Below are 24,090 nucleotides of genomic sequence, written 5' to 3' on the forward strand. Positions count from 1 at the left end.
AAAGTACTTTTATTTATACCACACAGGCCCTATTTCCACTCAGATTGACCTCAATTGACCTAAATTAGGGCTTGGATTTTTTTTTAGGAAGCTGATACAAACAAATGGAATTACACACTGTCATGGGGCTTTTATTCCTATTGAGGTAGGCGTCTCTGGGAGGCTTTGAGCAGGGAGTGATTGGGTCTGACACATCTCTCTGGGTATTGAGTTCAGGAGCAACTGGTGAGAGCTAAGGGCAAACACTTCTCAATTAGAAGTGGTCCTCACATTTCCAATTATGTGGGCCCACCAGGCTAGTGACTGTCAAGCTGTTTTAGACAATACTCCACATTAAGGAAAGCGTTTACATTTACATTCGTCAGATAGATGAGTAAAGCTCAAGCACAAATTTAATGAAATAATTTCCCTTACTACATGTGAAACACTGTAATACTTTCAAATCCTTCCCCACCCCCCTCTATGACACTTAAAAATAAAATGCAGATCAGGACCCATAGAATCAAGCCATACTCTTGGGCATGATAGTGTACAAACTATAGTTCTATGTCTATGTCTCACGATATCAATAACCAGTTGTCAATTTGATCCCAACTTACAGTGAGTCCAGACTTGTCAGAGTAGAACTGTTCTCCACAGATTTTCAATGGCTGTTTTTTTTAGAATTAGATGTCCAGACTTCTCTTCTGAGAAATGATCAGCCTTCATTCAGTTAGCTGGCTAGCACATTAACCTTTATATCACTCAGTCTTAACACTAACCCATGCATTGCCATTTCATTGATTCCAACTCATAGAGAACTTACATAGGGTTTCTGATACGATAAAGTTCTACAGGTACACATAGCCTTAATTTTTTCCATTAGCAGCTGATGAATTTGAACCCTGTGATAGGTAGGCTTATTGTACCAGCCTCCTCAATAATAATATGTGGGATTAATAAGGTTTGATTGGAGGGCAAAGAGATAAATGGCTTGGCAAGGCTGGCCCCTCTTTCTCTTGCTCTCTGCTGATTGGACCAGTGTGCAGCTGCTTTAGCTAGTTCTCTGCCTCAACTTGTGAGCTATACTACCTGTGGGACAGCCAACCTGTAGATTGTGTCACCAGAGCCTGAGGTTCCATTGAGATGCACTTTGCCATGCTGCTGATGTGTACATGGCTTGAGCTTGAGGCTGGTGGATCCTGTAGTCTTGCATTCCTTGAGTTCTATATCCCATCGGTCTGCTTTGCTTAGCTCCTGAGCTGCTCACTGTCAGTGACCCGCCCTGCGGTTTGCTGCCTATGGGAGGACTGCCTGCATTGCCTGAGGGAAGACTCAGCTGTTCGCTTTCTTGACTGTAGACCTGGCAACCCTCTTGAGTTGAGTATATTAACTGTTCCACAGAAGTGAGTTGAACTGAACCCTCTGTACTATGGTGTGGACTAATTGTTATATTCCTTCATGCTGTATAAATCCATATATCTATAGATCTATCTGTATTAAAGGGTCACGGAATTAGCAAGGTTGAGAACCACTGCTCTAGAGAACCCTGCCTAACACAATTGACTAAACTACATCCTTCTCTCTTAAGTCTCAAATTGACAACAGATTATGTAACTACCACCAATTCCTAACCTTGCAGTTAGCAGCACTAAAGGCATTGATCTAAAAACTAGGCTCAGGTAATTTACAGAAAGCCAGTTAGTTAATATAGTTCAGCCAACAGATAAATGCTAGAAAGCACTCACTAATCCAGGCCAAGAAATTTGGAAGACAGCTATCTGGCTAACTGATGGGAATAAATCCATATCTGTGCCCATTTCAAAAGCAGAAGGTAGAAATTAACAAACCATACCATGAATATCACAGACAATAACATTTTGCTGAAAACAGTTAAAAGGTGACTGCAGCAGCCCCGCCTCAGAGAACTGTGAGAAATGTGAACTGGTCCAGAATGGGATTTGGAATGAAGGCTATCATTGCCGATGTGAAATGGATCTTGGATGAAAGGAGAGCGTACCCCCAAACGATGTTTACCTGTGTTTTATTACCTCCGCAAAGGCATTTAACTGTGGGGATGATAACAAATTATAGATAAAGTTGTGAAGAATGAGAATTTCAAAACACGTATCTCTGCTCATGTGGAACTTGGACACAGACCAAGAGATAGTTGTTGAAATAGAACCAAGGGGTACTGTGTGTTTTAAAATCAGGAGTGGTGTAAGTCAGGTTGTAGCCTTTCTTATCAATCTGCATGTTGAGCAAATAATTGGAGAAGCTGGACTCCAGAAAGAAGAGAGCGTCAGCATTGGAGGAAGACGTAGTGACCTTCTGGAAAATGCAGAGGACATCGTCTTGCTTGCTGAACGTGAAGACTTGACGCCCTCACTGGGGAACAGCCGAGATGACAGTCTTCAGGATGGCTAGGACTCACACGAACCGATCAGCAACAGCATGACCCATGGTAAAACGATGAATACTGTCCAGGATTTCATTTTACCAACCTACAATTAATACTCACCAAGCAGCAGTCAACGAATCAAACAATACACCATATTGAGCATATCTGCTGCAAAAGGCCTCTCTAAAGTGTTGCAAAGCAAATAGGTTGCTTTGCTGACTAAGCTGGGTCTAAGCAAAGCAGTAATATTTTTCTTTTTTTTAATTAATCATTTTATTGGGAGCTTCCACAGATATATAGCAATCCATAACTTAGTTAGATCAAACATGATTTTTCAATTGCTACCACCATTAGTTTCAAAACATTTTCTTTCTCCTTGACCTCTTTGAATTCAGCTCCTCTTTATCTCTTCCCTCCCCCACCACATCCCGCAGGAACCCTTATTATTATACTATATATTATTATTTACCATATCTTACGCCACCCAATGTATCTGTTCACCTGAAATTCTATTTGTTCCCCTCAAATGAGGTTATACAGTCATCATTGCTATCAGCTACCCCTCTTCCCATGCCCCCAGGGAATCATGACTCCTGTGACTATTTCTGAAGGGTTATCTATCTTGACTTCCATGCATCAAATGCTCTTAATTATACAAATGAACATATGCAGGTGTAATGATATTAATGAGGTAAAATGAAGACCATAATAGAGGAAGATATATGAAAGAACTAGAGGATAGTTATGTATTTCAGCAGTTCTATATGAAAGTGGTAAGATTCTGAATCACCCACAGTATTCTCAATCACCTCATAGGCATGTTAAAACCAGAGCAATGAATGAAGAAGACTTGATGTGTTGAAATGATGGTGTTAGTGGAGAATATTGCATGTACTGAGTGCTAGGGGGGTTGACTAGAGAAACAAATCCAGTGACACTCATATATGTGTAAGAAAGAGCTTTATATCAAGGAATATCTGTATATCAAGGAAACATCCCAGTCTAGTCCAACTCAAGCCCATAAGTCCAATACTACTCCATCAGTCCCTCTTCAGACTCACGCAGCCACATGCCATGATGCAGAATGCAGGAAGATCACAGGCCAGTGGGTGCAAAGTTCTGTGAATCCAATGGCAATGGTTGCATCTACAGGACCCTGGCAGGTCTCAGAGTGGTTCACCGGCATGAAATGTGAAGACAGAGAGAGGGGGAGGTTCCCAGAACCCTCCTTGTGAGAATGCCACGGCCACAGGGAGTCACCATCAGGTTGTGACCTGATTGACAGGCCAAACTCCACCCCTACACTTTTATACCTCTTCAAGTTGACATGACATTATGTAACCACCACATATCTCTACACAGTGGTATTTCGGTTGTTACACAGCTCCAAGCTCCAACTCCCCCCTACTTGAACAGTAAAGTTAAAACAAATCCGCTCAGTGTTCATAACTCTGCTTGATAGTTGAACTGAAAATCCAACTCAAAGAAACCTGTAGGGGCAGAGAGTGAGTCACGAGTGGCATCTTTCTGGGGAAACAAAGGCGTGCCCCTTCAGGTTAAGCGCCACTCTCATTCAGACGACATCCAGCGCTTGCGCCAGTGTGTTAAGACATTCATCACCACGCTCCTTTATTTGTGTAAAATACCGTCACCAGGGCTCCTAATAAACTGTGATACCAGCCGTCAAACTAAGCGGAAAACTGTGAGGGCCACGATTGAGTTAGAGAAAGACATCATTGTGAAGTTTGGATCAGGTCACCGCCTGCTTGATTTTGCAGCTGTATACCACATGGCTAGGTCAATATTATCAATATATATATTTTTGGGGAAATATATGATTATAGTGGCTAAGGTAGCAAAAGGTGTGGAATTGTTAACCATGAAACAAAGACTACCGTCCATTGAAGAGGTTGAAAAGTTACTGTTGATTTGAATAAATCAGAAACAACTTGAGGCAAGTATCCAAGGCAGTGATTTGGGAGAAGGTTAAACCCTCCACTGTGATTTAACGTCTTGGGAAATGAACTTGCCAGTGTGATTTTGGGGTCCCAGAACCAATTATTTGGTTACCCATGACTTCGTATGGGGAAAAATGTTTAATTCCAGAACTTCTTGGTCTTTGAACACAAATTTGGAATGAATTTAATTTGACAATGGAGTTACACTGTATACCTGTCTTGGAAAAAATACAGCAAGAATGCTTCTTAGAAGGAAGAATGGTAAAACTTCCATGTACTTTGGATATGTTTTCAGGAAGGACTAGTCTGTGGAGCAGGATACTGGGCTTGGCAAAGGGTATCCATGAACAAAGAAGAAGACCGCTACTGACACGGACTGACACAGTGGCTGGAACAATGGACTTGGGCAGAAATCGCTGTGAGGGGGTGCAAGTCTAGGCAGTGTTTCGTTCTGTTGTACAGAGGGTCACCACAAGTTGAAAGCAAGTCAGTGTTACCTTATAGCAGCACTTTTATTCAATTCCATACTTTCTAATTCTGTCATCAATGAGCTTAGAAAACCCAGGATCAGGGTCAGTAACTCTAAGTCGCTGCTATCAAACAATAATTTTTGGGTGATGTGGGGGAGGTGGAATGGTGGGGTAGCTAAAATTGTGAGCTCTGGTGTTTCACTGAAGTTGAACTTCAGTTCCATTGCTGCCGAATCATATAATACTGAGCCAGGTCACAACTTTTTTAAGTCTTGGTTTTATTGTTTTGTCAAAATGGGTGATGGTTCATCTTCTGTGTCAAACTCGTGAGGCTAGATATTGTTGTGAAGGTATTTTGGTGGATAAGATTGATGTTCCCATCAGCTGGCTTTACGTAAAGGAGATGATCTTGTAGAAAGAACAACCTTAAGAGCGAACAACCCGGATTTCCCAGGACAGAAGGAATTCCGCCTCAAGAGGTGGCAGGAGTGATACCTGCATTTCCAGCATGCGCTGCTGATTTTGGATGCCGGCCCCCGTCATTGTGTGAGCCAGCTCCTAAAATGAGCACATCGATCTAGCTTTGTAGACATCCTACTGGTTCTTTTTATGCGGAGAACTTAGACTTACATGGAACTTTCCGGACAATTATATGACATGCTCCATGTAGCATGTAGTGTTGAGAGTATGTTAATATGTTTGGGGTGTGTGGGAGTTACATAATCTGGTGTCAACTTGAGACTAGTAAGAGTGAAGGGGTGGAGTTTAGCCTGTCACAGTTTGATGACCTCATTTGGAGGCTCTATGGAGATAAATAGCTTGCTGGAGGCCAGATCCACTCTCTCACAGCTTCATCTTCCTGCTGACAAGCCACATGGAGCTATGCTGGTGGAGCCAGAACCCTGGAGCTAGAGGAGCCACTTGCAGACCCATGTCAGCACTGAGATCCACCGCCACTGGATCCACAAAACTTTCCATCCACTGGCCTGTAATCTTCCTGCATTTGGCATCATTCCATGTGTTACATGAGTCTGAAGAGGAATTTATAGACTGGTATCAAGCCTATGGGCTAATATTGGACTTATGGACTTTGTCTGGACTGGGTTGAGGTATTTGCTAATATACAATTACTCTTTGAGATAAAGTTCTTTCTTATACACATGTGAGTGTTCATGAAATTGTTTCCCTAGTCAACATAGGGTGCTAGTTCTGTGTCAGGTTGTGGGACACAGTGATGAGTAATTTTCATAGCCTAGCAACTTCTATCCACCTCTTGTCTGTCAGTTTGGTGTACTATGGTGGCTTATGTGTTGCCGCCAAAGTCAACAGGTTTCAGTGGAGTTTCCACACTAAGAACTGACTATGAAGAAGGAAGAGTCTGCTCACTTCTGAGGGAGTAGCCACTGAAAACATTATGACGAGCTGCAGAACATTGCCAGAGACGGCAAACCTTATGAAGAGGTGCAGAGCATTGTTGGAGAGAGTGCCAGAAGGTGCCTGCTCAGTTTGGAAGGCCCTCCAAACCCGGAGGAAGAGCTGCTTCCCACCATCGTGACATGGGTGGTGTAAAGCCATGGGGACTTTCCTTTGCGGATGGGGCATGACTCACAATGAGAAGAAACAGCTGCATATATCAATTAATAATCAGAACTTGAAGTGTACAATGTATGAATCTGGGAAAACTGGTAGTCATCCAAGATGAACTGGAACTCATAAAGGCCTATGTTCTAGGTGTCAGTGAGCTGAAATGGACTGATATCAGCCATTCTGAATCAGAAAAACAAATGACTTATTATGCTGGGAATGATGATTCAAAAGGAGTGGTGTCACACCCTTCATCCAAAAGGACATTTTAAGATCTATCTTGAAGTACAATGTTATCTGTGATAGGATCATATCCATCTGCATACAAGGAAATCCAATTGATATAATTATTATTTGAATAAAAATATTATTCAAATTTTCAGATCAACCACTAAAGCTAGTCATGAAGAAACCGAAGAATTCTATCAACATCTTCAGTCTGAAATTGATCAACATGTAATCAAGATGCATCAATAATTATTGGCAATTGGCATGCAAAAGTTGGAAACAAAGAGGAAGGAATACTGTATATACTCGTGCATAGCTGAGCTTTCCAGCATATCTTTTAATGCAGTTTTTGTGGTAAGATTACATGCCTCAGCTGATATTCAGGTCAGCTTATACTCGAGTATTTACAGTAATAGTTGGAAAAATAAGGTCTTGGTGATAGATATGAAGCTGGAGATTATATGATAGAATGTTTCAAAACCAACCACTTCATAGCATAGCAAATGCCTTTTAAAAAACAACAGAAACGATGACTATAGAGGTGAATATCTCCAGACGGAATACACAGATGTCAGATTGACTATCTCTGTTGGAAGCGATGAAGGAGATGCGCAATCTCAGCAGCTAAGACAAGACCAGGAACAGACCATCAGTTGCTCAGATGTAAGTTCAGGTTGAAGCTAAAGAATATTAGAACAAGTCCCTGAGATCCAAACTATGATGTTGTGTGAATCCCACCTGAGTTTTGAAAACATCTCAAGAACATATTTGATTCATTGAACACTAATAACAGAAGACCTGATGAGTTGTGGGAGGACATAAAGAACATAAAGAAAACAAATGGTCCTTAAAAAGACAGGAAAGAAAGAAAAATAAAACTGCATGCCAGAAGAGACTCTGAAACAAGTTCGTAATCATAGAGGAGCTAAAGCAAATGGAAGAAATTATGAAGTCAAAGAGCTGAATAGAAAAGTTGAAAGGGCAGCTTGAGTAGACAGAATAAAATATTCTAATGAAATGTGCAAACACCTAAAGTTAGAAGACCAAAACAGAAGAACACACTCAGCATATCTTAAACGGAAATAATCCAAGAAAAAAAATTGAAGCCTCCAGTTGAAATCTTGAAAGATTCCCTGGGCAGACTAGTGCATGATGCAGGAAGCAACCAAAGAAGAAGGAGAGAATACACAGTCACTGTACCAAAAAGCAGTTGTCGGCATCCAATCATCTCAAGAGGTAGCATATAAGCCAGAACCAATTTTACAGAAAGACCAAGTTCAAGCTACACTTTAAGCACTAGCCAAAAGACCAAGGTCCTAGGAATTGATGGAATCCCAATGGAAATGCTTCAACAAACTAATGAAACATTGGAAGCACTTACTCATCTGTGCCAGGAAATTTGGAAGACAGCTACTTGGTTGACTGACTGGAAGAGATTCATACTTGTGCCCATTCCAAAGAAAGATGACTCAACGGAATGCTAAAATTATAGAACATTATCATTAACATCACATGCAAATAAAACTTTGCTTACGATCATTGCAACAGTGTATTGTCAGGGAGCTTCCAGAGTTTCAGGCCAGATTCAGAAGAGGAAAAAGGGATATCATTGCTGTCAGATGGTTCTTGACTGAAAACAGAGACTACCGGTGAGGTTTATTGTGCCAACCTGGCCAATAAACATATGTGGGATTAATTAATTGAAGGGCAGAGACATAAATGCCTCGGCAAGCCTCGCCTTTCTTGTCTCTTGCTCTTTGATCACCGGACCAGTGCGCAGCTGCCTTGCTTGTTCTTTGCCTCAATTTTCAAGCTACACTACCTGTGGGACACCTAAACCATGGACTGTGCCACTATAATTTGAGATTCCTTCAAGACCTGCTTTGCCACATCATTGGAATTTACATCTCCTGAACTGGGGACTGTTGGACCCTGTCATCTGGCTGACTGTTGGTGACCTGCCTTGCTGTTTGCTGCCTGTGCCTGGATAGCCTGAATTGCTCTACAAAGGACTGCCTGGCAGCCCTAAAGAATTGAAGGACTGCCAGTGTCTCACAACTGTCTCATGGGAGTTAGTTGCACTGAGCCATTTGTACTGCTTTATAATTTAATTACTGTAACTATTTATTTCTTATGTGTTATATATATATTTGTATAAATATATATAAAATTATTAGCATTCTGGTTTTGTCTCTCTAGAGAACCCTGTCTAACACATTTGGTATCAGGAGTGCTTCTAGAGAAATAAAATCATAAATATGGGCTTCTTAAATTGGCTCTCCAGCCTGATTAGTCTTAACAGCACTAATAATGCTACTTCAATGCCCCAAAGCATGGCTAAGGCTGCTACTCTTACTAATCCATGGTGTAATACAGCAAAGCTAACACCTACAGTAGCACCACCAATAGACGAGGTGCTAGTAAAGGAGAGACTCTGAGTGACCATACCTTTGATATTTTCCAGGAGTTTTGTCAGGATGACAAGTATAGGGAAGCTGGTTGGCTGGTCCTTCTTACAATAGAAAGTGTGATTAAGGAGAGGGATGGTCTCAGAGCATCAGAAGCGCACCTCAGGTGCAGACTCACCGATTGGAAAGCTTCCGTCTGTGCTACAAAGGAGAGCCCTCTCTCCTCTAGTAATAGAGCTGACATTGCTGAGAACCAGGTCCAGAGTCTCATCATGCAAGTGGCTGCATTACAACATCAGTTGAATTGCAGATCTAGAGCAGTGTCTGATTCCAAAGTGAGCGCATTGATTGGAAAAGTTGCGACCCTGAAACATGGAATGGGAACATATGGGTTAATGATCCAGAAGAGGAAGATATTGATCTCCTAGAAACAATTGATCCACCCCAGTTAATAGATCCACCCCTCCCAGTTGAAGGTATTAATTCGCTATCAATAAAACAATCCACACCTGAGCAGATTAGCCAAACTGTTCAAGCTGAAATGTCAGGTGGGGCTGCATCAGTAGCATTGCCTGAGAGAGATGCCTTACAAGATATTGCTGAGAGCACTCGGGAAACACCACCCATATTTCCTCTAGCCCTGTAACTAAAATTAAGCTCAGAAAGCTCCTAAAGGTGAGGTTGAAATGATTACCCAAGAAGAAGTGCGCTATACTCAAAGATGTGCTCGAGTTTTCAAATACGTACACGCAGAAGCCTGGGGGATATCCCTGGGAATGGTTACTAAGGGTGTGGGATATTGGTGCACAATGTAATATTAAACCAGTCTGTGTTTCTGGATATGGGATGCCTAAGCACAGACTCTTCTTTCATTGTCTCTGAGAGAGAGGCTAAGAGAGGATCTAATTCTTAATTTGGTTGGTTCACTGAAACACGGACAGCCAGATGGCCTAGATTAGACCAACTTAAAGTCCGTGACCTACCTTGACACACTGTAGAGGAAGGCATCCAAAAGCACAGTGTCCCTAGGAATGAAATAGATGTAAAACCTACATATTTACTTGATCTATACAGACAGAAGAATGGTAGATCAGGACTCATGATTGCTCAATAAATTCCCAGACCTGAGCCAGTTTACAGCCCCACAGCCCCTTGAATGAAGGGGAGGCCGGATTCCTTTGAAGTAGGACCCTGCTACATCACTGAAGGTCTATACTGTTAGTCTTTCTTCTAGCCTTCCCCACAGGGACCTGCGGCCTTTCACAAGAGTGACTGTTCATTGGGGAAAGGAAATAATCAAACTTTTCGGGAATTATTGGACACTGGCTCAGAACTGACCCTAATTCCAGGCGATCCAAAGTGTTTCGAAGGTCGACCAAAGTGGATGCTTATGGAGGCCAAGTTATCAATGGAGTTTTAGCTCAGGTATGCCTCACTGTGGGTCCAGTGGGCACCCGGACCCATTTTGTGGTTATTTCCCCAGTTCCAGAATTGCATCATTGGAATAGACATATTAAGTAACTGGCAGAACCGCTATATTGGATCCCTGAAATGTGGAATAAGGGCTATCATGGTAGGAAAGGGCAAGTGGACACCATTAGAACTGCCATTGCCTAGGAAAATAGTAAACCAAAAGCAGTACCGCATTCCTGGAGGGATTGCAGAGATCAGTGCCACTATCAAAGACTTGAAAGATGCAGGGGTGGTGATTCCTACCACATCCCCGTTTAACTCACCTATTTGGCCTGTAAGGAAGACAGATGGATCCTGGAGAATGACAGTGGATCATCGTAAACTTATCCAGGTGGTGACTCCATAAAGAAGTGGCCCAAATGCCCACAGTCTCCACTCCTGTCACATTGCCTCCTTTCTCCCAGTCTGCACCTATGGCCTCCTGGGGAGTTCCTTACCATACTTTAACTGAAGACCAAAAAAGCCATGCTTGGTTTACGGATGGCTCTGCACGATATGCAGGTTCCACTCGTAAGTGGGCAGCAGCAGCACTACAGCCCCTTTCTGGGATCTCCCTAAAGGACAGTGGTGAAGGGAAATCTTCCCAATGGCAGAACTTCGAGCAGTGCACCTGGCCGTTCAGTTTGCCTGTAAGGAAAAATGGCCAGATGTGAGGCTATATAGTGATTCATGGGCTATAGCTAATGGCGTGGCTGGATGGTCAGGGAATTGGAAGGACCATGATTGGAAAGTTGGTGACAAGGAGGCATGGGGAAGAGGTATGTGGATAGACCTCTCTGAATGGGCCAAGACAGTAAAGTTAATTGGATCTCACGTGAATGCTCACCAAAAAGGTTACCTCTGAAGAGGAGGATTTTAATAATCAAGTGGATAAGATGACACGCACTGTGGAGACTGGTCCTCCTCTTTCCTCTGCCACTCCTTTTATCGCCCAATGGGCACATGAACAAATTGGACATGGCGGCAGGGATGGAGGTTATGCATGGGCACAGCAACATGGACTTCCACTCACCAAGGCTGACTTGGCCATTGCCATTGCTGAGTGCCCCATTTGCCAGCAACAGAAACCAATATTTAAGTCCAAGATATGGGCCCATTCCTCAGGGAGATCAACCAGCAACTTGGTGGCAGGTTGATTCCATAGGAGCACTTCCATCATGGAGGGGACAGCGTTTTGTTCTTACTGGAATAGTGGAATAGACACCTACTCTGGATATGGATTTGCCTTCCATGCATGTAATGCTCCTGCCCAAACTACTACTCGTGGACTTACAGAATGCCTCCTCCACCGGCATGGTATCCCACACAGCATTGCTTCAGGTCAAGGAACAGACTTTACAGCAAATGCAGTGCGGCAATGGGCCCATTCCCATGGAATCCACTGGTCGTATCATGTTCCTCATCATCCTGAAGCTGCCGGCTTGATGGAACGATGGAATGGACTCCTAAAAACACAATTATGCTGTCAACTAGGTGGTAACAACTTGCGGGGCTGGGGCAATGGTCTCCAGGAAGCTGTATACGCTCTAAACCAGTGGCCAATATATGGTGCTGTGTTTCCAATAGCCAGAATTCATGGGTCCAGGAACCAAGGGGTGGAAGCTAGAGTGGCACCACTCACTATTACTCCTAGTGATCCACTTGCAGCATTTTTGCTTCCTGTTCCAGCAACCCTGTGTTCCTCAAGCCTGGAGGTCCTGGCCCCGAAGAAAGGAACTCTCCCACCTGGAAACACAGCACGGATTCCACTGAACTGGCAGCTGAGAATGCCCCCTGGCCACTTTGGGCTTCTCATGCCCTTGGATCAACAGGTCAGAAAGGGTGTTACTGTACTGAGTGGTGTCATTGATCCTGACTACCAAGGAGAAATTGGAGATCCCATAGGCTGACTCTTAGCGCTACCATGCCCTGTGATTGAAGTAAATGGTAAGTTGCAGCAACCCAATCCTGACCAGACTATAATGACCCAGACCCCTCAGGAATGAAGGTGTGGGTCACCCCACCAGGCCCCAAACCACAGCCAGCTGAGGTGCTTGCTGAGGACAAAGGTAATGTAGAATGGGTTGTAGAAGAATATAGTTCTACCTATCAGTCACGACCACGTGATCAATTGCAAAAGTGAGGTTTGTAATTGCCAGTGTATTTTCTTTGTATGTGCTTATTGCATATATTTCCTTTGTTCATGGATGATATATCAGATACAATTGGACTTAGTGTGTTTTCATTTATTTGTATGATAGATGTTTAATGATAAGTATACGTGTGATTTCATTAATGTCCAGAAATTATATATGGCTAAAGAATTGTGTACGCACCTCGCCTTTCTTGTCTCTTGCTCTTTGATCATTGGACCAGTGTGCGGCTGCCTGATTGTTCTTCGCCTCAATTTACAAGCTACACTACCTGTGGGACACCAAAACCATGGACTGTGTCGCTGTAATTTGAGGTTCCTTCAAGACCTGCTTTGCCACATCATTGGAATTTACATCTCTTGAGCTGGGGACTGTCGGACCCTGTCATGTGGCTGACTGTTAGTGACCTGCTTGCTGTTTGCTGCCTATGCCCAGATAGCCTGAATTTCTCTACAGAGGACTATCCGACGGCCCTGAAGACTTGAAGGACTGCCAGTGTCTTACAATTGTCTCACGGGAGTGAGTTGCACTGAGTCATTTGTACTGCTTTATAATTTAATTAACTGTTTATTTCTTATGTTATATATCTATCTGTATATATATAAAAATATATATATAAAATTATTAGCATTCTGGTTTTGTCTCTCTAGAGAACCTGTCTAACACAACTGGAAAGTTGTTGACTTGTGCTTTATTGACTAGGCAAGGCATTCAACTGTGTGGATCACAACAAACTATGGGTAGCCTTGAGAAGAATGGGGATTCTAGAACAATTCCTTGTGCTCAAGCAGAACTTGGACATGGATCAAAAGGCTGTTGTTCAAACAGAACAAGTGAATAATGCATGGTTTTAAAAAGGTGTGTGTCATGGTTGTGTCCCCTTGCCATGCTTATTCAATCTGGATGCTGAGCACATCATCAGAGAAGGTGGATTATGTGAAGAAGAGTGTGGCATTGGGATTAGAGAAAGGCTTATTAACAACCTGCAATAAGAAAATGCAGATGACACAACCTTTCTTGCTGAAAGTGAGGATTTAAAATAAAACATTTGCTGATGAAGATTAAAATTCAATGTAAAGAAGACCCAAACCTTCACAACTGCACCAATAGGCAACATCATGATAAATGGAGAAATGATTGAAGTTGTCAAGGATCTCATTTTGCCTTGATCCACAATTAATACTCAGGCAAGCAGCTGTCAGGGATCCAACAATGCACTGCACTGGGTGAATCTGCTGCTCAAGAACTCCTTAAAGTGTTGAAAAGCAAGGATGTTACTTTGAGGACTAAGATGTGCCTGACCCAAGTTATGGTATTGACAAGCACCTCATACGCACATATTGGGCATTATTAGGGAAGATGGAAGAAGAATGAATGTACTTGTGCTGGAGAAGAATATTGACAGTACCATGGACTTTGAAAAGAATAAACCAATCTGTCTCGAATGAAGTACATGCTTGACAAAGTAGAGTGGCAGTGAAAAACAGGAAAGCCCTGGACAAGAACTGAAACAGTGGCAGCAACAATGGGCTTGAACAAAAGAACAATTATGAGGATGACATAAGACTGGGCAGTATTTTTCTGTTCTACATTGGGTCACTGTGAGTTGCAACGGACTGAACAGCACTGTGGCAGTTACACATTTCACGTTAACTTGATGAAAGAATGAAGGGGTGGAGGCTAGCCTGTCAATCAGGTCATAGCCTGATGAGCCTTCCTTGTGGGTATGGCCTTCTCACGAAGATGCTGGGAACTCTTTTTCGCTGCTACACATTCCTGTTGACAAGCCACATGGAGCCATGCTGATGGCAGCCAGAGCCCTGGAGATGCGTCCACTGCCATTGGACCCGCAAGAGTTTTCACCCACTGGCCCGTGATCATCCTGCCTTCAGCATCGTTGCATGTGCTGCATGAGTCTGAAGAGGAATTTAAGGACTAGTATTGGATTTCTGGGCTAATATCGGACTTATGGACTGTATCTGGAATGGGCTGGGTTATGTTCTCAATATCCAATTGCTCTTTGATATAAACCTCTTTCATACACACGCGTCTCTGGATTTGTTTCTCTAGTCTACCCAGACTAACACAAGCACCTAAAAACAACAACTACTACAGTGAAATCCCATCCTAGGGGTACCCACCACATTTCTAAATGGAATTGAGGTCTAGGCTAGGCCATTAAATGTGAGTTGAACAGCGAGATAAACAGAAGTGAAGGGAGCCGAGTGGGCAGTGTTTGCTGGAAAGGAGTATGCGAAGGGAAGGGTGAGTGCTCTCCTGACCTGCAACACTCACGAACTTCTCCTGTCCTTCTCTTGAAAGATACACGCGGTTCTGCTGGGCGACTCAATCATCTTGCCTTTGCAAAGAGACGCTTCACACCCAGAAGAACCCCCAGTGCGAGATTAAATCCCCAGCTCCAATACAGACATTATTCAATTAACACCTCTCCTGGAGTTTGCCTGTGGGTGCTGGGATGAGGGCTGAAGGAGAGAGGTAATTAAAATCCAGCACAGGTGCTCTTCTCAAAAGGCTACCATTGCGACCAGGGCAGGAATATTCTCAATATTTTCCAGTTTAGTACTGCTACCACTTTATGTGGAAAGTTTACGGAGCACCTGGCACCATACTAGCATTCAAAGAATTTAATAATTCAATTAATAAAAGCTGGAGCGGGGCGGGGGGCAGTTCATAGAAAGAGTCAAGTGGCCAGAACTAGCCAAAGGTTCCAGTTTGGTATATACGATAAACAAAAACTATTAAATTTCATATACATTTTAAAAAAAGTACTGTGTAAAGTATAGTATGGGAATAAACACCCTGGTGTATTAATGGATAAACTCATGCGAGCAGGGGAGAAAAGGATGGAAAATTCATATGGGTGAGTGTTTGTGACGTTAGGACCATCTCTAGGAACATTCTGAAGGGTCTCTAAGAAATTTTGCTCCCTTTAAGAGGGGACATACTTTACTCAGATAAGAAATACTAAGGTGGTCTACTTCACACATCCACGACAAGTCGAATGCCCATCCTCGTCACTCTAAAGAGCCTCGGTGCACAATAGGTTAAACTTTGGGCCGCTAACCAAAAGCTCATCCAATTTTTCCCTCCCTCAAGCATAGAGGATAAGCAATTTTTGATTCATTCTGACTCTTGGGCAAAGGAATATGGGTGAAACGCTCACCGGCAGAGAGAAGCTGTCTCAGGGGATAAGTTGGGATGGAATGATCTGTCCTATGTTCTTTTTTGTGCAATCTTGCTTTGGGAGTGGGCACGTGCTCTCCATGGGGGACTGAGACCAGATGTAGCTGAGCCTGGTGGTAGTGCTGGCGTCTGTGAATATAGAGTTTGTGTTCCACAATGATAACGTCACACCATAGGCAGTCCAGGGTAGGAGGTGGGAGGTGGGAGGTGGGAGGCGGGAGGTGGAGTGAGCTCACCTTAGGCCCCGCCCATTATTTTTGACTGCATGACCGCGTCCTCCATAAAAGGAGTCCCCTGGGTGGCACAAACGCGTAGGTGCTGTGCTACTCACCCAAAGATTGATGGTTCAAGCCCACCCAGAGCCGTCTTGGATACATGGCCTGTCCTTCTGAAAGATCCCAGCCTTGAAGACCCTACTGAGCACCGCGCTCCTCTGCGACACTTGAGCTTGCCGTGAGTCCACAGTGACTCTCCAGCAACGGATTTTTCCTCTCTCTCCATAAAAAATACTTCCAACTGTTGTTATAAGGATGAATGTAATGCAGACTGGCTTCCTTGAACTCACTTGGATTTGAAACTATGGTGGCTCGTGGGCATCAGGCCTCTTGAATCCACTGGCCCTGGGAGATGGACTTGTCCTTTGTGAAGACAACGCTCTGTTCCGGCTCTAGGGGAGCCAGTGGCTTCTGGCTGTTCAAAACTGCGGGTGTGAAACGGGGTCAAGGGGAAGTTCGGAAGAGGAACCCCCTTTCTGTGGTTTTGGACATCAAGTAAGACGTGGATACAAAAGACTAAAACTAGAGGTCCATAGGGCGGGAAATGGATGGAAAACGAAGGCTTCTTTGGGAAGAGCAAAAGACTCAGTGTTCTCCTTAAAGGTAGGGTCTATGAAGCCTCCTTCAAGGGTAGAGAGCACCGTTTATGTTGGAGCCAAGAGCACTGCCATCAGTTTTGACTCATAGCAGTGGCCTCTTAGGACAGAGGAGACACAGGACAGTTCCGTAAGGTTGCTGACTATACACCTTGCAGGCATAGACTACCTTTTCTCGCGCACAGTTCGTTCAAATGTAGCCCGCTCCACCGTCCTTTCTACTACCCTGTTTATCGTCAGGTTCGTGAAGAAGAATTTGTTGGGCACGGAGCTGCCTCGAAGGCAGTTGGCAGCAATAATAAGAACATGTCCTGAATCGGGGCGTCCGAAGCTCTGCTTTCCTGTGACACTCACACTTGGGGTTGCTTTCCCAGCAGGCGCGGCAGGCAGGATCTGGTAGCCATGAGTTGCTGCAGAGAGTTGGTTAGACTATTGGACAAAATGATTGTAGACAAAACAAACAAACAACAAAGGACAGACTTTATGTTAAGTCATGCTGAGCTGGATTCTATAATTAAACAATGTTTTTGTTCGTTTTATTTGCATTTTCTTAATTTGCCACGATACTGGTAGATACACACACGCATACAAATTTTAAAGAAAATAGAATGAAAAAATAACAGAATTTTCCATCAACGTTTTATAGCCTCCATATATGCAATAAGTCATATATATAGGAATTATATATATTGTTCATATCCATGGGAATGATATATAATTCATGTATATATGAGAATTATATATATGGGAATTGACTCAATGGAAGTGCTTTTGATAAGTGAGTATTCACATCAATGTACAACCTCAAATTCTCTTTTCTACAGATGTGCATATTTTTCTTAGGTGCAGATACAAGTTAAAACATTTGGTCTACTCTGGTAAGACTAGTTTAGACTGATTTTGAATTTTCTCTGTCTTTGGATCGTTTCAGCCAATCCCTCAAGTTTCCAGCCTAGAACACCCTTTGCTGGAATATTCTAGAAACCTAGTGTTCGCCGGAGTTTCCTATCTTGTTGCTGTCCCCAGCCTGCGTACAGCTTCTTGTACAGAGCTGAGCGCTGGAGAAAAGAGGCCTCTTGGCTGACTCATCATCCACTGAGGGCAGATACGTCACTGAGGAGTGCCGTGACTCAGCACTGCTGCTTTCCTTCTGCTCCCCAGCCCCTCGGGAAGACGTACAGGTGACACATACATGTCTGCTTCATTGGTGTCTTGTCTCACTTTCCCCACTGTTAGCCCGCCCAGACAACTGAATGCCACTTTTAATTTTAGCTTTTATTCAACCTGGGTTCCTGGTACTGCTGCCAGCCTCAAGACGCATAGCAATTTCTATGCACTAAAACCCGAAGGATAAAAACAAAGGAGTCACTTGGAACTACTCAAGGATGCCTTTCACAGAGACAGGAGGCAGAGGCTCCAGATCAGGAAAGACAAAGACGGGGACTGGGATGGCCTCCTTGTGTCTGAGCTTCTGCTCAAAAGAAACCCCAGGGGGCCAAGTCCTGAAAGAGGTGTGTATTTAACTGTGCTCCACTCTACTCCGTCCTCTGAGAATATCTGATGTTTTCCCCCTACAAAGACAGGATACAGGAGGTTGAATTGCTTGACAACAGTCTCAACATTTCTTAGGCCATCACTTCAGTAAGGTATGTAGCTATCCCTAAGCTTCAAAGCAGGCTCTGAGAGTCAGGGGTAGCTTTGAATCTGGCCAGTAGTTTTTAGCAGATGCAGCTCCTTGAGAACTGCAAGTCTTTGTTAAGTGACATGAAGACCAGAGCTAAAGAAAATGAAGGTTTCCATAAACAGAAGACTTTTCAGCCCTGGTACTCAAAGAGTTCCACCCTTCACTCAACCAACTTTGCTCATTTCGGTGGGAGAAAGCAATGAGATTCTGCTATCTGGAACATGAGCAGTATTGCCCTTGAATTCTTAACGGTGAATGATCCACTCACCATTAACACTGACTTCATGTTTAATTCTGTATCTGTACCTCAGTTCCCCATGAGTTGGAGCTGATGCCACAGTGACTAACTAATAACAAGTGGTCACTGCTTGGCATCAAGTTCATCTGGAATCGAAAAACAGCAGAAACGCTTTCCTGGGTTGTCTGCATATCCTTCATCTTGAAGCTCACGAGGGCATGGCTCTAGCCTGCCTATACTTCAAACACAAACAGGGCCATTTCAGCAAGGGACAGGCCCCAGGGAAATGATGGCCAGTTATCCAGGTTCAACTTGTGTCTGTCTCCGCTCCCACCCACTTTTTCCTTTTGATGGCTGTTGAGGTCTTGATATTCCTCCTTGTTGCGGCCTGCTCTGTGCCATCCTCATGATGGGTTGCAGATAAGACTGTCTTATCCCATCAGGTTTTTATTGGCTTATTAGGGGAGTAAATCTTCCGGTCGTTTTTCCTAGTTCATCTTAGTCGGAAGCTCTGAAACTGGTTGGGGAGCGTGACAGTCTTCATTGACAGATGAAGGGTGGTTGTGCACTGACTGAGAATGGGGCCCAGGTCTTCTGTGTGGAAGGCAAGGACGTCACCACGGAACCACTATTACCCACTCATACCTCACCACTTTTCTTAAGGAGGCTGAACGCAGATCTCAGTCAGAACTTCTCTGGGACCTTCTTGTTGATAGGTGCCGCTGGCTCGGTTCCGACTGTACGAGACCCGATGGGAACCAGAACAAAGCACCGCCCTACACCGTGTCACCTTCATCAGCACTCTTATGCCTTAGACCATTGTTTCAGGTCTTACCAAACTCGGCGTCCACTTAAGAAATGAGCTCCTTGCTGGCTACAGCCAAGGAAGCTCAGGGCTCTGACCTCACAAAAGAACCCATGAATACTGAAGGATTGACTGGTTCCTGAAGGACGGCTAGGGTTTGGGGGCTCCCACAAATGCGTTCAGCGAAGTGCCATCTGGAGTAGCTGTGGCAGACTTCTGGACCCGAGGTTAAATGTTTCTGTGGATCTTTATAGGCAGGTTGGTCCTTTCTTTTTCCTTTTCCTTTTGCAAGTTTTTAAAAATCGTTTCATTAGGGGCTCATACACCTCTTATCACAATCCATACATACATCAATTGTGGAAAGCACGCTTGTACATTCTTTGCCCTTATCATTCTCAAAACATTTGCTCTCCACTTAAGCCCTTGGCATCAGGTCCTCTTTTTTCCCCCACCCTCCCCGCTCCCCCCTCCTTCATGAGCCCTTGATAATTTATAAATTATTATTTTGTCATATCTTGTCCTGTTCGATGTCTCCCTCCACCCACTTTTCTGTTGTCCCTCCCCCAGGGAAGAAGTCACATGTAGATCCTTGTAATCGGTTCCCTCTTTCCAACCCACTCTCCCTCTACCCTCCCAGTATTGCCCCTCACACCCCTGGTCCTAAAGGGATCATCCACCCTGGATTCCCTGTGCCTCCAGCTCCTATCTGTACCAGTGTACATCCTCTGGTCGAGCCAGACTTGCAAGGTAGAAGTGGGATCATGATACTCGGTGGGCAGAGGGGCGGGGCGGAGGAAGCATTTAGGAGCTAGAGGAAAGTTGTATTTCTCCTCATTGCTACATCACACCTTGACTGGCTCGTCTCCTCCCCGAGACCCCTCTGCAAGGGGGTGTCCAGTGGTTGACAAATGGGCAGGTTGTTCCTTTTACTGCACAGAAGACGTTCCTTACATCTCTGCTCCTTGCTAATTTCTCCCACGAGTCCTTCCTGAGGCACAGAGACAAGGGTCTTGTTTGGGGGCACATGGCAAGTCATTAACCAATTGAGGATTGTATTGTATGCTCAAAATCCAGCTTCGACCAGAGAGTATTTAGCCTTTCTTGTAAAGATGATGCCACAGGTGGTAAAACAGCACCAGTCTTAGTTTTTCTTCATTTCGGTTGTTTCCTGGTTTGGGTCGTTCTTGTTGTTAAGAGCAATGGAGTCAGTTCAGACTCATAACAACCGGAAGCAGGACAGAACAAAACACAGCCGAGTCCTGCAACCTCCTCTCAGTTGTTCTTATGTTTGAGCCCACTGCTGCACCCCTCTGTCAATCCATCTCCCCGAGGGGCTCCCTCTTTCTCCCTGCCCTTCTAGTCCTTCTTCTTTTCCAGGGGTGAGTCTCTCCTGGTGACAGGTGCAGTCTGTGAGGCGAAGTCTCACCATCTTTTCTCCCAAGGGGCAGTCTGGCTGTACTTTGTTCAACACAAATTGGTTCGTTCTTTTGGAAGTCCACAGGACTTTCACCAGCACCGCAGTTCAAATGCATCAACTCTTCTTTGGAGTTCTCGCAGGTGTGATCTGAAGAGTCCGTGCATTAATTTCCTAGGGCTGACATCACCAAGGACCACCACGTAGGTGACTTCAGACAAGGAACATTTATTGTCGCTGTTCTGGAAGCCGCAGTGGATGGCTGCAGACAAGTGCACTCCATAATATACTAGTCTTGTTGGGGAACCTTCAGAAAATAAAAGGTCCAATCAAAACAGCAGCTTCAGAGGCGTTCTGCTGAGTCAGTTCAGTTCAAGGTGGAGAGGTCAGCTCAGAAGGTTATGGTGATTGAATTTTGGGATTCCAAAAGGGTCATCTTGATAGCGTTCTTTTCTGAGGACACTGGGTGGTAAAGAGAGCTTATTAAGAACTTTTAGGAAAATTTTAAACATGAATTAGTGAGAAAAAGGCCAGAAAAATTGTATCCGGGAACTTCTTTTCCTCACTACAGTACTCCTGCTCATACTTAGTAGGCAGCAAGGACTGTCCTCGGAGAAGTTCATTGGGAAACCGTGCCCCATGCCCCTTGAAGCCCTGAGCTTGCCCATACAGACTTCTTTTTGTTACACAAACTCAAAGAACAACTAACAATACAACAGGAGCATGTTTGAGTCCTTCATGGATCCCAAAATGACTGTATTGATATGGTGTAAATTTAAGAGCACAGAGTTCTCTGGGGAAGGGTTAGAGAGATGGAAGGTCTATGCTTTATAGATCTGGATGGAGGATATGTCAAAACACAATAGTTCCAATTCTACCTTACAAATCCAGCTGGACTAGAGTACACTGGTACAGATCGGAACTGGAAATAGGGAATTCAGCACAGATGATCCCTTCAGGACCAGTGGTGAGAGTGGTGATACAGGGAGGGTAGAGGAAAGGTGGGGTAGAAAGGGTGAACCCATTACAAGGATCTACGTATAACCACCTCTCTGGGAGATGGACAACAGAAAAGTGGGTGAAGGGAGATGTCGGGCAGTGTAAGGTATGACAAAATAATAATTTATAAATTATCAAGGGTTCCAGAGGGAGGGGGTAGGGAGGGAGGGGAAAATGAGGAGCTGATACCAAAAGCGCAAGCAGAAGGCAAATGTTTTGAGAATGATGAGGGCAATAAATGTACAAATGTGCTGGACAAAAAAAACAAAACCCCCAATAGTTTCACATTTTGAGATTCTTTTTGTAAAACAGTTTAATTGACCCATAATTCACATATCATGCAATCAATGGTTTTAACATGTTAAAGATTGTTCAATCAACACCCCAATCAATTTTAGAATATTTTCTTCTTCCTTGTAATCATTATAATTAGCTTCCGACTTCCCCTTAACTCTCCCTGCCATAACCTTAAGAAACTATTATTCCAGTGACTGTCTCTATAGGTTTACCTATTGTGGATTTCATATAGAGAAAATATAAAAAACAAAGACCAAAATCCTGACCAATAACACAGTAAAACAGGAAAATCTCAATAGAAAAAATCAGAAAATAATAAAGCAAAAACTAGAACAAATTTAAAATGAGTCAAGAGAGAGAAAATGATAAGGTGTTGTGTTAGTCTGGGTAGACTAGAGAAACATATTCATAGACATTCATATGTATATAAGAAAGATTTACCTATAATAGCAATTGAATATTGAGAAAATTTTCCAGCCCAGTTCAGATCAAGTCCGTAAGTCCGATATTACCCGTTTGTCCAATACCAACGTATAAATTCCTCTTCATACTCATAAAACACAAAGTGAGTCTGAATGCAGGAAGATCACAGGCCAGTGGGTGGGAAGTCTTGTGGCTCCATTGGCAGTGGAAGGATCTCATCACTGGCGTGCGTCTCCACATGGCTCCACCAGTTCCAGGGCTCTAGCGTAGTTCCATGTGTCTTGCCAGCAGAAATGTCTCCCAGGGAGTGAGCGTGTACCCTGCCTCCAGCAAGGTTTTTATCTCCTTAGAGCCTGCAAATGAGGTCATCAAGCTGTGACCTGATTGACAGGCTAAACTCTACCCTTTCACTCTTAATAGTCTCAAATTGGCAACAGATTATATAACTACCACAGGTGTTAAATTTTAACCTAACTACATCTGGCCTAGTCCACGTTCTGCACTGTCTGCTAGCAAGGCTTTGCACAGCCCTGGTTCATGGTCCATGTAGGGACCCTGCAAATGGATTTTGGGATTTCCCTGTCATCCATAGCCTTCTGCAAAGTTGGTGCTCAGAATTTAAGTGCTAAAACAAGTCCCTCCTCTGCTCTTGGATTTTATTATTTATAATCCTTGGATCACAAAGACTGGCGTGCTTCTTCTGTATAGGTTTGCCTGATCCTTCACTTACATAGCTGCCTGTTTTAAGAGAAGCATTTAAGACTCTAGATGCTCTTCTTTCTGATAACCAGGCACCATCTGATTTCTTTGTCACACTTTGCTGTAGCACCCATGTCTTCGGTGAGCTTTCATGAGGGCAAGTCTGAAGTAGGGCCATGTCATAAGGACTATCTGTTCTTGGATGAGGGCTACGATTAGGGGAGAGCTCAAAACCAATATATATGGTTTATATATGTCCCTGGTCTATTTTAGAGGCATACTTATTTTTTATTGTGTTTATACTCTTTATGCTCTGTGAATTTTATGTCTAAATATCTTTTTAAAATTGTCTTATTAGAGGCTCATATAGCTCTTATCACAATCCATACATACATCAATTGTGTAAAGCATATTTGTTCATTCATTACCCTCATCATTCTCAAAACTTGTGCTCTCCGCCTTAGCCCCTGGCATCAACTCCTTATTTTTCCCCTCCGTCCCTGCTCCCCCTCCTCATGAAGCCTTGATAATTTATAAATTATTATTTTGTCATATATTGCCCTGTACAATGTCTCCCCCCACTCACCCCTCTGCTGTCTGTCCCCCAGGGAAGAGGTCACATGTAGATCCTTGTAATTGGTTCCCTTCCCCCTTTCCAATCCATCCTCCCCTCACCCTCTCAGTATCTCCACTCACACCACTGGTCCTGAAGGGATCATCCGTCCTGGACACCCCCATATAGTCTCATTAATGTACCCAATGGTATAAAATTTAAAATACTGTTGATAAAATAAAAGCACACATGTATAGGGCAGATTTTTAG

The sequence above is a fragment of the Tenrec ecaudatus genome, chromosome 14 (assembly GCF_050624435.1).
Source record: "Tenrec ecaudatus isolate mTenEca1 chromosome 14, mTenEca1.hap1, whole genome shotgun sequence".
In the NCBI taxonomy this organism is placed as follows: domain Eukaryota; kingdom Metazoa; phylum Chordata; class Mammalia; order Afrosoricida; family Tenrecidae; genus Tenrec; species Tenrec ecaudatus.